Source organism: Tursiops truncatus, chromosome 9 (genome assembly GCF_011762595.2).
Source record: "Tursiops truncatus isolate mTurTru1 chromosome 9, mTurTru1.mat.Y, whole genome shotgun sequence".
Taxonomy (NCBI): domain Eukaryota; kingdom Metazoa; phylum Chordata; class Mammalia; order Artiodactyla; family Delphinidae; genus Tursiops; species Tursiops truncatus.
The window spans coordinates 83853898-83869970 of NC_047042.1; the positions used below are offsets into that span (position 1 = coordinate 83853898).

The following is a 16073-nucleotide window of genomic DNA, read 5'->3' on the forward strand; positions in this document are numbered from 1 at the left end:
GTTTTGATCTTGAGAAATTCTCTCTGATAAAACCACCAACTGAAAACCTGCCATTATGAACGAGGGATTTCACAACCTTCATTCCAAAAAACTGTGGCTATTCATTTCTGGAAGTGATTCATTGCAAAAGAATCGTTGTTGGCGGCGGAGGGAGCACTAATTTTTAGAAGACAGCCCGCCCTCTGAGAAGTGAGCAGAAACCTCAGAAACGGCGGCAGCCACGTGCCTCGTTGACCCCCCGTCACAGCTCCCTGAATCACCATCCACCGAGATGACGCGCGATGACCAGTTTCCTCTTCTAACTCCCTCAGTACACAAAAACCCTTTGGTCTGTACACCCTGAATATTCCCGGACTCTGGCAGAAAGGTTCAAATAAATCTGGGAGGAGGGCAGCAGCACTGTCAACCTGTCAGCGCTCAGTTGCTGGCGAGTAACCAGCATACGGATACTCACTTCCTGTGAGTACTTCTAAAAGAGCTTATGATATTTCCTTTGGAAAAAAAAAAAGTGGGGAGGAAAGCAATACAGGGAGGAGAAGTAACTCCAACAAGCATTCAAAGCTAAAAGCATGCAACGTGATCGCTGTTTACCAGCCACGCCTAATTTTAATTTGGTTTTTCAACCCCTGTGTAATTAAGACAGCCAAGAGAGAACAGCATCAGGAGAAAGAAAAAAAAAAAGACATTTCACAAATGCTTAGACCTTCAGTGCGCGTGACCAGAAAAGTAATTTTAAGATTCAAGTGAACCAATCTGAAGCTGCTTAGAACATTAACCCTTCAAGGAAAAAGAGCTATTTTCGTTTGTCCCTATATTTCAATTATGGAAATCATCTTCCCCACTGGGTGCTGAGACACTGAAGACACAGCCTCTGAGTGCCATCCCCGGGGTTTGGGAGAAGAGGGAACATTTTCAGATTTGTCTGTGATGGGGGCAGAAAAACACCTATTTCTAACAGCCCCTCACATTAACAGTGACCACGTGATTTTTGCACCAAAGCGCCCCTTGAAAACCGACCACGAAGGGCTAAGATGTGGCCTTTTGTATTTCTCTTGGCTTTAACCAAACCTGATCACTTAGAGAAGAGTAGAATTTCTTGATAACTGGGCAAACTAAGAAAAATTGCTTTTATCCCATCTTAAGGAGCATCAGTGTGACACAGCTCATTTTCTGAAGAGACTTGTAGACATTTTGCTAAATGAGGAGCTTTAAAAAAAAACCTGTCCTTTATTTTCAGGCTGTTTATGTGCTTCTGTCTTGGGTGGGAATGGTGGGGTACGGGAGCAGAGGAGTTCATGCAGGCAGAAAGAGAAAAACACGAGCTTCCACTTAATGGGACTGAAGAATAAAAACAAACAGATCCAACGTGTTCACGTTATTTGTTACACGGCACCGCCCAGCCCTCAATTTCTAACGTGGTGGTACCTTCTACCCCAGCTCCTGTATTTCTCATTTTTGAACACTCAAGATAAACATAAAGAATACATGTGAAAAATTTTAATAAAACCGTCTGTGTTTTATACTCTGGAAGGAAATTTTCACGAATGTGAAATGTTTTCACAATTTTACCAAAACTGATACTTTAAAAAGAAGAGTATGGAAACCATATGCATGGTGTGAATACAACCTTCAAATTGAGGATGAGTAAAAAACAGCACCAATAAATGTCCTTAAGGATTTGATTCAAACCAGCAACACTACACAACAGTCATCCCTCTGGCCTCACTCCCAAGACCTCATCATGAACTTGCTCAATGTAAAGAGGACCTCTCTGTATGATGTCTAAAGAACAGGAACCCTAGAGGGAGTGCAATTTTAAATATCTACAGCTTAAAAAACTCCTATTGAGGGCTTCCCTGGTGGCGCAGTGGTTGAGAGTCCGCCTGCCGATGCAGGGGACACGGGTTCGTGCCCCGGTCCGGGAAGATCCCACATGCCGCGGAGCGGCTGCGCCCATGAGCCATGGCTGCTGAGCCTGCGCGTCCGGAGCCTGTGCTCCGCAACGGGAGAGGCCACAACAGTGAGAGGCCCGCGTACTGCAAAAAAAAAAAAAAAAAAAACAACTCCTATTGATACTGAGCTTGGTGAATGATTAGAGGCCAGACACTTACTCAAATGTTAGAATATCTAATTTCCCCTCCCACTGTGTCACGTTCATACACATGCTCCAAGTTCTCAAAGCTTCTGTGCAGTTTGTTCCTGTTTCAGACTGTGCCTTATGAAAGTTCATCTTAAGTCCTGGGTGGCCAATGCAGAGGTTTCAAAAAGAGAAAGGAAAAGTAGAACAAAACAGAATAAAGATCATAAAAATACATGCGGGGACAGTATGGAGAATATGAACCCAACCCACGTGGCCGCTGCTGAGAAGCTGTCGCCCTCTAGGAACTCCTGTAAGTGGGGGAGGCTGAGGGGACTATTTCTAAGGGTGGGTATTCAGAATGTGATTAAGCTACAGGGGCTTTCCAGGTCCTGCTCTAATTTGCTACGCTGTGGATATCCTGCAAGCCCAAGTTCACAGAATCAGTGTTTGCTCTCCAGACCTCTGGGCCCATTGTCCCCCCATCCCCCGCAAACAAAACAAAACCCTGTCACAAAGGTTCTTCACAGCTAACGTTTACTCAAAGTTTCCTTTTAAACAACGGAAAGGAGTGCACTCTTTAGCGGCCCTTTTATAGAAACGTTGGGGTGTGGCCTCACACAGGAAGGGCACCAGACCCAACGCGGGAAGTCAGGAGGCCTCGCATGGGGTTCCGCCTCTTCCCCTGGTGATGCTCTGCTCTGGTCCAGATCACCCAGCCTCTTTCAGCCAGTGTGTCCATGGTGACAGCAACCTGACTACAAGGGCCGGTTTAGGCACCTACACGGATCTACTCATTCGATCCTCACAGCAACCCTACAAGCTCAGTTCTTCGGATTATTCCCATCCTACAGATAAGGACACAGCCTCAGGGGCTTTACGGGTTTGACCACAGTCACACAGTCGGCAGGTGGTGGAGCCAGGGTTCAAAGCCAGGGAGCCTCACCTTGATCACTCTGCTCGGAGCCTACCATCAGCACGTCCGCCCGCCACGCCGGGCTGTGATGCGTGTTAAGTAAAGCCGCCCTGAAAACTACTACTCGAGGCAGATTTCTACTCATGTCACATGCAAATATATTCTCCGCAGAACTGAAAGAAAACTAATGACAACTAAGTACTGCTAACTCTAACACATCAGTTTGTTCTCTGAGAACAGCTTCATATAATTTGCAAACTACCTCTTTGCAAAATTTGTGACACTGAGTTTTTGAGGCAGAAGGGATCTAGAGATCCCTTCGATCAGAATGGTGGAGTGAGGATCCCCGGCACAGAGGCAAGGTTTGCCCCTCCATCACAAGGTGCTGCACCATTGCCTCACAGCCGCCCGGAACCGGGAAGCACTTCTTGAGTATTATTTTGATCTGTCAGGCATTCATTCACTCATGTGACGCATGCATGTGTAACATCAGTCCTCAGAAATGTGTCAGACATTTTCTTCTCACTACACGCCCCTCAGGCTTTAAGAAGAAAAGAGAAAGATGAGGGAAATCAATCTTTACGTCCTATTTTTTCTTCTTCTTTTTTTAAGTCAGAGAAACACAAAGCCTCTATCAAAGTTCTCCTATGATGAACATAACTGAAGTTCTATCCAATTCTTTCTTTTCTTTGTAAACTTGCTCATATGCAGACCTGATGTTAAACAAACTCTCTTTCCCATGTGCTTACGGAACGTGGAAACCAGAGGAATTGGAAGCTGGGGCCTCCTTGGCTTCGATGGTGATTGATAATTTGGTCATTTACTCTTGAAGGAAAAAGTAATTTCCTACTTAGGGTATTCAAACTTTTCATGCTATTTATTCTATAACGTTTGGCCTTATTATATCCACGCAGAGTTTTTTTAATGGTTCCGTGTCATATTGGGTCACAACGAAATACCCGAAAATACCTCATCCTAAAACAAAGACATCTGTTGACAAGAAAAGTTAAGAAGAGAAAGAAATAAGACCACATTCTGCTTTTATTTCCCCTTCAGAGAGCAAAGATTCTGGGAAATTTATGTACGTTACATTTATAAGCCGGCACTTTTCCCCCTAAAGATTTATTTGGCATGAAAAGTTACTTCCTGTAATCATAAAATCAAACGTTATTTACTCCTGTCATAACCATTCACATACTTCCTGTCATAAAAACTTGAACTTGGCTGGAATATTAAATAAAACGTGCAAAAAACTACAGGTAGGAAGTGACTGTATAAATATACATTATGCTAAGTTCACAGTCCAATCTAAGAAAGGGACGAATCACCTCTTCTTGGAAAAACTAGTATTATACTTTATCATCTTGGCTGACTAATCCCACAGAATGATCTTGGAGGGTAGAAAGCTTTCTCTACTTGCTGAGCTCAATCAATAGTTTTAAGGTGGCTTCAGGATGCCTCCCAGGGGTACTGTATGTGCATCGGGCTGCAATGTTCTTGAGGAGTTCATGGCCCAGAGTTAGAATCGTGAAGAGTCAAAAACTCACACTGGGTAGATGCGCACATTTTAAATGCATGCCCACATTTTTCTTTGATGGCTGCATATTTCTAAAAGAAAACAAGCTTCTGAATTCCTAGGCTTCCGTGTGTCTGGTGGGAAAAGCAGAGCCCGTGTACACACACAATGATAGAAGAGAGTGTGTGTGAGCAGATTTGTTTACAAAACAGGGCCCAGCAAAGTCTGTCTCTCCATGCCACAGCAGGATGCATCCAACAAAACAAACACACAGACACAGAAGAATCTATGAGAATAGCTCTTCTTTCTGATGAAGGTATAACAGTCTGTAATTATAACTGAGCCGTAAGTTAGAATGTGGCTTAGTCCTGAATGGGGAATATGTCAGAAAATCCAGTTTAACACACGCATGCGCGCGCACGCACGCAGAGGTGTGTATACTTCTCTACGGCACGATGGTTTCAACGGTCCTTCTTTGGCGTTAGAATCTCAAAGTTATTTCTTCACACAGGCGTCTTCTCCTACCTTCAGTCCTACATACTTCCATCTGGAAGGGTGGTCCTTTCAAACTCATCAGGAAACAACAAAACCAACAACGTCTATTTGTCTTAGCTTAATTAATTGTACGGCCATAGGACCAGGCTTGAGAACTTGGACCCTAACCCTTCTTCAGGGAGCAGAGCTGAGCCAATCGGTCGCCAAGTCTAATCAGCGCTTGTTTCCAGTGACTGCTGCCTTTGTCCTCTCCCGCCCATTCCCGATTCAAAAAAATCTGTCGGACCTTTATCACTTTGTTCCTGGACAACTATGACAGCCTTTTTAATTGTTCACTTGCCAACGAGCAACTGCGTGGCAGAAGAACACAGTAAAGAGTAGGAAGATTGGGTTCTGGGTTTGCCTCTGCCAGATGCAAACCATGTGGTCCTGAGAAAGTTATGTGGTTTCCTTGGGACTTGGTGTGCTCATCTACAGCATGAAGAAAATGGTTATCAAATGATATGATCTAATCTGGGACATACACAGTCACCAAATGTGACCTTCTGAAACTTAGCTTCCTCAGGTGAATGCACACCTTAAAAATGTTCAGCGACTTGGCTGAAGTTTAAGCTCTTCAGCCTGAACTGAACGTGAAAGTCTCATAACACGTACGGCACCACACAACTGCAACAGTGACCCTAACAGGGATCATTTCTTGAGCTACACGCACTATGCATGACCCAGGAATTTTGTATATGTGGGCTCTAATCCCCATGACCGCTCCACAAGGTTGGTTTTATGACTCTACATTACACACCAAGGATCTGAGGTTCTGCGAAGAACTCACCCAAGGTTATAAAATCTATTAAGTGCCAGGAATGGCATACAACTCTACATGTGGTTGATGATAAAGCCCACTAAGCCATACTGGGTGCTTTAAATGTACCATGTAACTACTTGAATGATCATTCTCTGAGTCCCTGTAGTTACCAGGATGCAAAAGGAAGCACCGATCATCAGAATATAAACAACAATGACAAAGTGATCACTTAGTGGTAACATCAGTATCTATTCCTGCTCACTTTCTTGGCTGTTCAGTACTACAGAATAAAAATGCAAATACAATGTAGTTCACTTGTAACAGAAACTGCAGTTTTACACATAGCTGATAAAAGTGATGCTGGGGAACTGCGTGAGTCACACACAGTCACTGACAAATAAGGATCAAAGGGAGTTTGAACAGTTAACAACTGAGGAAGCAAAAGTCAACAGATATGATTACACGAGAGGTAGGCTCTTCAAGAGAATGGCTTGTGTATCAAAAGATTAAGCGAGGTCCTTGGGGAAATTAAATGCTTCTAACAAAAATCACCCTCTTTATGATTCTGTCACAGAAGTGAACAATCTTTGGTCTAAAAAATAGCCTATTGTTTCATCATAGTCCAAATTTCTGTCATATAATGTAAAACAAACTGAGATTCAACTTTTTTTAAACTTTTCAAGACTTAATCCCAATAAAATCTTTTTTTAATTTTACTGTTTGTTTAAAATATCTGATTCAGTTTTAAGTCAATTGTCTAAAAGTAACAGTTTTCTCGGAGCGGTTATCTTCAGATAACAAGGACCTCTTGAAATGGGAATAACAGAAAAAGGAAGAATAAAAGAATTACTGATATGCAGATAGTAGTGAACAATAAGAGAACTAATTCTCCAGCCCACAAATGGGAAGTAATGCCCTAGGCTTCCTCTCATTTCAAGATTCGCAGGCTTACCCAGCCCAAAGCACCCATAAAGAAGACCTGCTCATCAGCTCCATGCCCTGGTCCCACCACTGTATCTATGGTGGCATAGATACGGCATTCATATGGCATCAGGCTAGCCTCTGGGCAAGTCTGATTGTCTAGGCAAAACTAGACCGCAGTCTAGTAAACTGTGTAAATTCTAACTTTACAAGATCCACTCCACCTATTCTATCTTTATCTAGTTACCTGAAGATCTCTACTTTTTTCCCCAGAAGACAAGAGTTTATAAACTGGAAGAATTTTGTCTTACGATAATTCAAGTTATAAAGGCCTCAACGTGTATCCAGATCCCGCCTGACACGTGTATATACACCTCTGTATAAAATTAAATGGTTTTGGTTTCTGCAAATATCCTTCAATCAAGCGTTCAGAGAAGGGTTGTTTTGAGAAAGATTTAATGGGATTTGTAACATAAAACCTCAAAAGCGTATTATTGACTTAACCAAGACAACGCTGGAATACAAAATGTGATTGCTGTGCTTTTTCTCGTAACTGTCATGTCCGCCTCCAAGAATCTAATAAAATAATGTTGTCTCTGATGCCAGAGAAACCCAAGAAGGCACGCCCTAGGGAGACTGAGTCTTAAGTCGGTGAATTCTGAGGCATGTAAGTAAGCGATCAGAACGTTATTAGTGAGCTTTTGGCCTTGCAAGATTGTTGTCTGCTGTAGGGATCTTGGCTTGTTACTAAACAGAGAGCGGTTTTGTGATACTTTGAAATAGCTCCTTCTCTCTGAAAAGCAAGAGGTGTTACTCTTCATAAGGAAAAATCCAGAGCCTGCGATCTACACCTTATAGTAGAGATTCTTTTTCATATACATGCAGAGGTTATACAAGCACAAAAATGCACCGTGAGAAGTTAATATGTAAGTAAATACAAGAGCTTTCTAGAATTCAGAAATCTGAAATTGAGGAACAGGGTGAGCAGAAGTGGGATGGGAAGAACCAGTGGCAGTTCAGCGGTTTTGAACTTCTGACTGTGATTCCGGAAGCTTTTTAACACAGCACTGCTTTTCCAAAAGGGGTTTTGTAGCACTGACCCCAAAGGCCAAAGGCAGCACATAATGTCGCTGTTGCAGTGTACGTTAATGAAGGCCATTGCGAACGACATGCTCTCTTTTAAGACTACACAGAAGCTGCACATGCAAGCAGATAATGCAGAGCACTGCTGCAGCTCCATTTACAGTCCTCGGGCGCAGTGAAGCCTGGGCTTCAGAAGCTCAGGGTGGAATGCTTGCTTTGGAGAGCATTCAACGGAGAGCATTTGGTTTCCTCCATTTAACCAGGTCACCCAGGCATGGAATGCACAGCTCTGCCAGACAGAGAGTGTTGTGGATGCCTGAGAAACAACGGCTTGTCCAGGCTACTGATGCGAAGAGAGGCCACGGTTTCCTTTTTCTCTGCTTTAAATGGCAGCCTTGACGTCACAACAGCTAGGAACCGCTGGAGGGACAAATAAAAAGGCTCAAGCCAAGAGTGCCCTGCTCTGTTGCAGGGCCATTTTCATCCCGTTCTGGTATCTTCTGTGGCTGCAGAGAGTCAGCAAGAGCAGAGGTGAATGGCTGGAGCTTAAAAACAGAGGCGGGCTCTGGGCTGATAAAACAGACCTTTGACCATGTTAATCATCACCTTCAAGAAACCTGGATGAACTTCAGCTCTTGCATGAAGCTTGTTTCTGACCAAGTGGACTCCCCAGGGAATGCCTGGAGTGATGTTGTTCACGGTTCAGACCTCTGCATTTTCCCCGAAGAGCTGAACTTCCTGTATTTCAAAGCGGACCTCTTCTAAGAGGGACTGCCACAAACGTCCTGAGAGAGGCAAGGAGCTCAGGAGAGCAGGCAGACAGTTTTTGCAAGAGATTTATTTTCTTCTATATAAAAACATCCTTTAGGGATTTTATAATTTAAGTTCAAGCAATTAAACATGCACGTTTAGCACCCAACTGCAGGTGTTTGAACAAATGGGTGAAAAATGTTCAGATGGCTGGCAGGCTTAATTCACCATTATCTAAAATGAGTTGTCTGTCTAAGTCATCACAGCAGTTTGAAAAGCATGATCTTTCATGTTTCAACCTTACCTCAAAATTATAAATTATATTTAGCTACGTGAGTGTCGGATCACTTATTTCCATTATAAATGCAATGCTAACTGTAGACATACCGGGCAGTCTGCAGGCAGGATCTGAAAGCATCATGCCACTGCTTTCATGGAACAGAGAACAGCTTTCGGTTGCCACATGTTTACCCAAGTTCAGCCCTCTGCCTTTGAAGCAATAACAACTTTCACCAAACCCCAACCCTAGCCTAAAACCCACAGTGCTCGGGGTCCTTTGGGACAGCCGAAGCTCGAAAACCAGGAGCTGATGGGACGTCTTTGAGGTGTGTGTGTTGTAGCAGCACAACACACAGAGGGCAATGGAAACACCTGCTCTTATGACGTCTGTGCTCGTATTTAGAAGTTCAGCAGAAGGAACAACGCCTCTGAGCTACTTGGCCCCTTTTATAAGCTCTTTCTTTTCTTGATTTTTTTTTTTTAATACTTATTTATTTGGCTGCTCCAGGTCTTAGTTGGCAGCATGCATGCTCTTAGTTGCAGCATGTGGGATCTAGTTCCCTGACCAGGGATCGAACCCGGGCCCTCTGCACTGGGAGCATGGACCACCAGGGAAGTCCCTCTTTTCTTAATTTGATGAGCACTCCCAAAGCATAACTTCCCTGTGGGTCATCGGATCGTCTTGTTTCAAGAGAATAATCTGCCATGAAGATATACTCACTTTCAAAGATAAAAGAGGGTATAATTCTGATATAAAATTCTCCTTTAAGACCTCCTACAACAGAACACACCCCTTCTTGCCTTCAGGTTGTCTTGAACATCTCTCAACCTCTGTAGGTACCTGAGGCCTGTTTTGCAATCTGGTCTTTGGATTCAAATGATCCTTACCTGGGTAGAGAACAAATTCCATGCCTTGTTTCTGCTATTTAAAAAACAATCCAAGTGGGCTTCCCTGGTGGCGCAGTGGTTGAAAGTCCGCCTGCCGACGCAGGGGACATGGGTTCGTGCCCCGGTCTGGGAAGATCCCACATGCCGCTGAGCGGCTGGGCCCGTGAGCCATGGCCGCTGAGCCTGCGCGTCCGGAGCCTGTGCTCCGCAACGGGAGAGGCCACAGCAGTGAGAGGCCCGCATACCGCCAAAAAAAAAAAAAAAAAAAAAAAAAAAAACAATCCAAGTATCTTCAGTGATTAAACAATGGAGAAGATACAGCAAAAATTATTTGTTAACTGCATTTTCTTTCAAATGACGGTTATGCTCAAGAGGTGAAACTTATTCTAGCCTTACCCTTGTTTTTATTTTATAAGAGCTTTTTATAGTTTAAGAACTGTAATTAAATTTCCTCAGAACTGATTTATTAAACTTAAGTTTTCAAGAAGAGAATGATGGGATTTCTTAAACTATTAAGTTTCCAAAAGGAAGACAAATTATTTTTATTCTAATATAAAAGATGAGAGACTGAAAGGGAAAATTTTTTCCCTCTGTAGTTTGATTAGAATTTTTTAATGTTCAAATTCTTGGTTCTAAACCACAGTAAACAACCAGTCATTCATTAAGAAGCAACTATTGAAAAGGCGATATTTAAAGGAGAAAAAATAAAACATGATGTGATTAAAACCCCATGCACGTCTTCACTTCAAGGCAAACGCTGTGCCCATCTGGGTATTTAGAAGGTGCCAAATATCATTGGGATCTAGATTTAATTCATGTCATAAAGAAAGTACTGTGTTTAATTTGTTTACAAAAGACCTAGAACCTCATGGAAATGATGGTGGTGATATGGACGTGAAGTGAACTCAACATTAAAATGAGGTACTGATTTTTAAATTATTTAAATATACAATCAGTCACAAACATGAACAAACTTTCAATGATCTAGTGTTCTACTCCTAATGAGAAAAGGTAATTTTAAAGATAACCTTCAGCTTTAATAGGTTTCTGCTCTAATTTTCTCCTCTGTTCGGAAATCTTTAAAGGTTAGTTGGTTTAAAAATCCTGGCTGCTTTTAGTCAGAAGGGCCAAAGAAGAAGAGACAAGGTCTGTCCCGAGGGGACTCAAAGATGGATTGTGAGAATTTAAACCCCGGACATGTTACCTGAACTGAAAGCACTGTCTTTGCTCGCTTTAGTGGTGAGACTTGGGAAGGACCCCAGCTCCAGAGCCCTCTCTTCAGGTGACAGGAAGTACGAAGTGCACTGACCCCAGCAGCTCCCAGCACATGTGCAGAGATATCCACGTTCAGCTCCCAGCACATGTGCAGAGGTATCCACGTTCAGAAGGTAAGCCTGAGCTGGCCGACCTGCCGGCCAGGGTGGCAACCCTCAGCGGGGCGGTGGCTTTCCTTCCACGCTTTCTTGCCCACTGAGTCTTACATGAACAGCAGACCCGATCCCTGATTTCAGTCTAAGGACACTGATGGGAATTTTCCATGAAATCATCTTTAGGAACAGACAGCTATCATAAATACCACAGAAATGAGCTCTCCCTTTCCAAACTCCTCTGAAAGCGGCAGAGAATATGTACAGCCTTGCTCTAAACTTATTTGTAACAAATAAAATAAAATAAAATAAAAGCTTCTCCTCCAGGTTATTACAACTCAACCAACAGTCATCAACCAACCCTACAATGCACACATGAGACATCGGTTTTCACAAATTGTCTTTTGTGCTTGTTAGGAAAAACTAACTTTCTATCTATCTATCTATCTATCTATCTATCTATTCTTTACCTATATGGAAACAAACTCATAATACTAATCTCCAACAGTGATTCGTAGTAGGTAGCTTTATAAAACCAGGCCCCCCCCGCCCCCCGCTTTTTTTTTGGCCATGCCTCGTGGCATGTGGGATCTTCCCCAACTGGGGATGGAACCTGTGCCCCTGCAGTGGAAGCACAGAGTCTTAACCACTGGACAGCCAGGGAAGTCTCTAAAACCAGTCTTTATGCTTATAAATCTACCCTCCAATAGGTGACAATAGAACAGCTCCGTCACTCTTCTTAATTTCTAATATGTACACGGAGAGGCAAACACAAGGTTTTATTGAGACTCTTACTGTACATGCTTCTTTTCTTCATAGCACATCATAACCTGCAGTTGCCTTTGTGCATTTGTACACTGCCTGTTTCTTCCACTAGTCTGTAAATTCCATGAAGGCAGGATTAGTGTCTGTGTTTTCCTTATATAAACACCGTGGGATGGATGGAAGGAGGGTGGGGAAGGGGTGGGGAGGGAAGAAGAAAGAAGTAGTAAGAGGAAGAAGGGAGGGAGGGAAGGAAAGGAAGACAAGAGTTGCAACAGCAGCTACACTGGTTTTAGCAAAGACAAGGAGTACTTCTTTTGGCATGAAATTCAAATTATTATGTATGTGACACGGAGGCACAAAAATAAGGAATAATTAGCTCCTAGATCTTTCATGTTTTATCTGTACAACAGCCACTACAGCAGGTAGCTCTGCTCACTGACTTCTCAGCTTATCTGTGTGTAAATACAGAGCTATGTTTCTTAAGTGAACAGTTTAAGAACTGTGACCAAGGTCCAGTATTTCTGCCCTTTTTATTCATTCAACATCTCTTGGAAACACAAAGCCCGATTTTAACTTTGGATATATCCATGTGAAGGCAGAACTAGCTCTCAAGCAACTCTTCTCATTTTTACCACCTACATAGAAATGTAGCTTCTCGTAAAGGATGCCTCTCAATGAAGAAATCATTTACCAATAATAAGCAGGGTCACTGGGGGCAGAGGACAACATCAGACCTGACAGCTAGGAAGGCAGGTAGTGTCACTAAGAGGATGCTCGAGGCCCCTCCCGTCACCTGGCTCCAGGGGGAGCAATCCAAGGAGTCCTTTCCCCACACAGCACGTCCTGTGAGGGTGTGACGGGCACGGTCATCAACACAGGACCGTGGAGGGCTCGCCTGAGTTTACACAGCCCGTGACTGACGGAGTCAGGATGCAGCCCCAGGTCTTAAAGGCCGCGTCTGCTGCCTCATCTGGCCGCCAGGCTGCTCACTGCGCAGGCTCTGAACCGGCAGGGCCGCAGGAAGTGGCAACAAAATCATCTGCACCACAGAGAAAGTGTGAACACGGACAAGCCCAAACCGATCATCATAGTTTTGAAGCATCTTGTCTAGGAACAGTTACCGACAGGAAAGTTAACCTGCTGAGCCAAGCGCAGACCTAATCAGGTCCATTTTTGCCACGAATGCCTAAAGCCCTTCTTTCAGGGCAGAGACGAACCTCGACTCCCATCATCTGTGGCCGCTGTGGGAATTACGAGAATTAAAAGAAATAACGCATGCCCTTGTGCACCTTACCGCTGTGGGTCTCCTGCGAAAACTACATTCAAATCCAGCTCCCATGTGAACACAACCAGACCAGCCTTGGCAAGTCAGCTTTCATCTTGCTCAATCCTTTCTCTCAGTTTTTCTCTATCAATTTATCACAAGTGTTATCGGTTGAGGGTCTACAATACATCTAGCATTCTTCTGATGACAAAATAAAAAAATTACTCCCTGTACCCTCCGCACTCAAGTACTTTATGATTCAGATTTCGTTCTCCCTTCTGGATGCCTATAATTTCTTCTTGACTGACTAGGGTTTAGAAAACATGGCACGTTCACAACCGTAGGGAGTTAACTGCACGGCACCCATCACAGAGCAAGAAAGGCAAGAAAGGTGTTAGCTCTGACTGCTGGGCTAATTCACTTGGGTCCTGACCTGTATCACCAATGTCCCAGGAATGTAACCTTCCCCATCACACCCCCGATGGCAAGCAGCCGTGACATGCTGATTCTGTGGGTAGGACGTCATGCGTTCCAGCTTCATTTGCAAGAGTATTTCCAGGTCCAGCTGCCGCCTTGTGGCCACAGCAGAGGTCCTGATCCCTTCAGCCAGCTCCACTGGGAGATGGAATCAAGGCCAGCGATCTATGATCTAATCCCAGTGCCAAGGTGAGTTTGTCAAAGGCCCTGAGAGCAAATTATGTTTTCCCTGCCTGGGGCTTGGTTTCTATGCTTTAAAAAGGATTCTCAGTATTTACTGCAGTAAAATTAAGCACTTTCAAATTTCTGCCAGATCCCCTGGAGAAATACGGTTTATTAACACAAAACAAATGCAGTGCCTGAAAGGCAGGAGACCCGGATCACAGTCCCTGGCCCACTACGGATTCACTGGGTGGCTTCAGGCAGGGAACTTAAATCAAGTGCATCATTTGAAACGGGCATAGAGTGGACACTTGGCAGGTGGGCAGTGCCCTGTGAGGTCTGAGGCTGGTCCAGTGGCGCAACTAAGTCAGTGCAGGCGAGGCCCTTTGCCAGGGCCCAGGGCCTTGAGTGCTGTTTTGTAGCTGGCTCAAGGTGGCCATGCTGAAATGTGACCATAAAATTTTTGAACGCTTGAAGCTGAAGGAACTGGTTGAAACCTGTCCTTGAAATGAGGGGCAGTCCCACATATTAGGTAAGAGCACAGCTTTTAGGAGCCAACTCTGTGGATTCGAATCCTGAGTCTACCATTTTCGAGCTTTAGTTTTCTCGTCTGTAAGGTATGAATAAATACCATCTACCTGTCACAGGCTGTTGTGAGGATTAGATGCGTTAATTCTTGTAAAGTAAACACTAGGTGAACATTAGCTATTAGCTAAAAGTTAACAAGGTATTAAAATCAAATGTAATAATTTATTAAGTATATATTTTTTCAGCTTCCAAAGCAGATTTATAGAGAGTTCCAGTTGGAATGAATGAAACTCCATGAGAGAGGTAATAATAAAATACCTAACCTTCTACACCCCTTTGGAGTTTGCAAGACACTTTCCCCTGTTTTCTTTGAGGTTCATATTCTCCTCATTTATTCTTTTACAAGTCACACTTCAGCAAAGTGACCAGGCAGACTGGAAAGCCCAGAAGCAAAAAGAAAGATAAAAACTTTTTTTTAAATAAAAATCTCAATCCATAGGTTCAATAGCATTCCAGAAACGGCTGGAGAAATAATGCTTTAAAGGCCATCTGCATGCTGGTATCTCCATCTGAGACCTCTCCCCTGAAATACAAACTTGATTATCCACTTGCCAAGTCAACATCTCCACTGGAATTGCAACAGGCATCTCACAGTCAACATGACTAAAACAGAGCTCCTTCTTTTTCTCCCCTCTCCCCATCAACAAGATAATGGGTAAACTGTGATACATTCACACCTCTGGGACACTGCAGCAATGTATACAGAGGAACTGCAGCTATACTCCCAACAACGTGGGTGACTTTTATAAACATAATATGGGGGAAAAACATAAGCTACAAAAAACTACACATGGTGTGACACCATTTTTTACGTACCTCAAAATACCTTTAGCAACGCACATTTGTGTGATAAGATTTATATGTTTGTTTAAAATAAATCGAGAGGATTAAAAACACAAATTTCAGAATTGCAAGGAAGGTGGAGAATAGTGGGAAGGAAGTTCACAGAGGGATCCAGCAGCATCTGTAATGTTCTAGTTCTGAAAGTAGGTGGTGGGTCACTGGAGTACACTTTTTAAAACTGTGCTTTAGAGCTTACGTGTATGTTATGCATAATCTTTTGTATGTATCAAATAATCAACAAATTAAAAAGACAGAAATACAACCCGTAAAAATGAACTGTGCTGAACGTTATACTTTAAAACAAACTAAGCAGTGAAGGAGGGTAAATCTTGCTAAAAATATGAAGAAATTAATGTATACTAATAAAGTTGGGTTATAGAATATAATTATTTTTACAAGGATGAATAAAACACATATGTAATACATGGATCAAATGCCAAGGGAAAAAAATGACTAGGTTTAGAGGTCAGAACATATTTACTTATCGGGGATCTTTTTTCGCTAGGCTTTCTTTCTTAAAAACAAAATGGATTGATTGATATTACTTGTTTAGTGTTCCCTGTTTAGCAGGTGGACGATCCAAGGCCGCTAAGGATGAGAACATCTCCCTGTCCTGCCCGGGCTTGGGTCTCTCAAGGCTTGTCCAGGAGAAGCCCAGCACCTCACCTGGTGAAGGCCCGTGATTGTGGAGTTACCCTTCTCTCCTCCATCAGCACTGATAGCGGCAGTTTATTGTAGACAGACTTAAAATATACGCTTTCTTTTTTCTAGAGCATCTAAGTTGCAATTCTTAAAATGAACACAGCATCAGAGTCTATTTTCGAAGGAAGTGACCAAGCTCAAAGCAGCACTAGGCATGATGTGCCTTGTTTATTTATCT

At 43.2% G+C, this 16073-nt stretch overlaps 1 long non-coding RNA gene across 1 annotated transcript in view; it reads right to left on the minus strand.

Moving 5' to 3' along the window:
• Window positions 1–16073, minus strand: part of LOC109547904 (uncharacterized) — a 212519-nt gene that overhangs the window by 41293 nt on the left and 155153 nt on the right. The window lies entirely within an intron of this gene.